The sequence below is a fragment of the Otolemur garnettii genome, unplaced genomic scaffold, assembly GCF_000181295.1.
Source record: "Otolemur garnettii isolate 467f Iridium unplaced genomic scaffold, OtoGar3 scaffold00156, whole genome shotgun sequence".
NCBI lineage: Eukaryota > Metazoa > Chordata > Mammalia > Primates > Galagidae > Otolemur > Otolemur garnettii.
The window spans coordinates 2985991-2988181 of record NW_003852551.1 but is presented as its reverse complement, the minus strand read 5'-3'; positions in this window follow the sequence as shown (position 1 = coordinate 2988181).

Genomic DNA, 2191 nt, shown 5'->3' with positions numbered 1-2191 from the left:
ACTATTGTCCTTCAGGGCCACCTCCAGGTAAAGCTGTAATGCTTCAGCCTTCCACCATGGTGTAGTGCCAATAGATTGGGCAGAACCATCTGTAGACCAGGATATAGTTTTCTTCTCTTTGGTCGTAAGAAACTCCCTATGAGAAGGCGGTGCAGTAAGAGCTGGGGTGAAAGGAAAATTACTTGCTCATGCCTTGCAGACTGGCTTGAGCCTCATTTTTTCTTTCTTTCTTTTTTAAAAATCTATATCCATTTTATAGATGAGACCCTCGTTTACTATATACCATTTGCACCTGAAAATAAATTGCTTCTGTGCCTGCCTAACCTCATGGTTTGGTGGATAAAATATCACCTAACTCATTGGGTCACATGGTTACTTAATACCCCATAGTTAAGAGCTTTCGACCTCTATCAGGGCCCAGAAGCAAGCAAACAGAGAACAGTTATCTGCAGGAAAGGGCATGGATTTACTCCACAATCGTATAGGCCAACACTGTGATTCACCTGGTAGTGCTTGCTAGAGGCCCCATACAACATCCTTATTTGACATGAACACTTTGAGTATCATTGACTCTGCTGGCTCATAAGGGCCAAAGGAAGACCAGCTTATACTACAGCCAGAATTTATAGAATTTGGGACACCCAAATACCTCTCTTAAGTAGCAGGCCCACGAATTTTTGTGTTTATCTTCCACCTTTTATTTTGCATATTTTTTTTTGTTTGTTTGGGGACAGAGTCTCACTATGTTGCCCTTGGTAGAGTGTGGTGGCATCATAGCTCACAGCAACCTCCAACTCTTGGCCTTAAGAGTTGGATTCTCTTACCTCAGCCTCCCAAGTACCTGGGACCACAGTTGCCTGCCACAATGCCCAGCCATTTTTTTGTTGTAGTTGTCATCATTGTTCTAGCAGGCCCAGGCTGGGTTCAAACCCTCCAGACTTGGTGCAGGTGGCCAGCACCTAACTGCTGAGCTACAGGCGCCAAGCCCATCTTTCCAGTCTTTGATGGTGACACTAATATCTGCAACTTCCCCAGTGTGTTAAGTCAGCTAGTGCTGCCAGAACAGAATACTACAGACCTTCCAGCTTGAGCAGCAGAAATTTATATTCTCACAGATTCTGGAGGCTGGAAGTTCAAGATCAAGGTATCAGCAGGGTTGGTTTATGGTAAGGCCTCTCTCTAGTGTGTAGATAATTACTTTCTTGCTTTGTCAATACATGGCCTTCTTTTCTGTATATGTACACTCCTGGTATTTCCTTTCTCTTCTTATAAGGATCCCAGTTCTATGGCATTAAAGTACCACCTTTGGGATCTCATTTAACCTTAATCTCTCTATTGTCCTTGATAGAGTGCCTTGGCACCATAGCTCACAGCAACCTCAAACTCTTGGGCTCAAGTGTTCCTCTTGCCTCAGCATCCCAAGTAACTGGGACTACAGATGCCTGCCACAATGCCCAGTTAGTTTTTTCTATTTTTAGTAGAGACAGGGTCTTGCTCTTGCTCAGACTGGTCTTGAACTCCTGAGTTCAAGCAATCCATCCACCTCAGCCTCCTAGAGTGTTACAATTACAGGAGTGAGCCACCAAGCCCAAACTGCACGGTAATATTTTAAATTCAGAATCCTAGGGCCCAGGACAGTGACTCATGCCTATAATCCTAGCACTCTGGGAGGCTGAGGTCCGTGGTACACTTGAGCTCATGAGTTCAAGACTAGCTTGAGTGAGAATGAGAGCTCATTTCTAAAATTAGCCAGGCATCGTGACAGGCAACTGTAGTCCTAGCTACTTGGGAAGCTGAGGCAAGAGAATCATTCGAGTCCAAGAGTTTGAGATTGCTGTGAGCTGTGATGCCAGGGCACTCAACCCCAGGGTGACTGAGTGAGACTCTGTCTCAAAAAATAAATAAATAGGTTTGTTGCCTGTAGCTCAGCAGGTGGGGTGCAGGCCACATACACCGGGGTTGGCCAGTTTGAACCCAGCCTGGGCCTGCCAAACAATAGTGATAACTATAACAACAACAAAATACCTGGATGTTGTGGTGGGTGCCTATAGTCCCAGCTACTTGGGAGGCTAAGGCAAGAAAATTGCTTATGCCCAAGAGTTGGAGATTGCGGTGAACTGTGATGCCATGCCACTCTACTGAGGGTGACATAGTGAGACTGTCTGAAAAAAAAAATTTTGGCTCAGCGCCT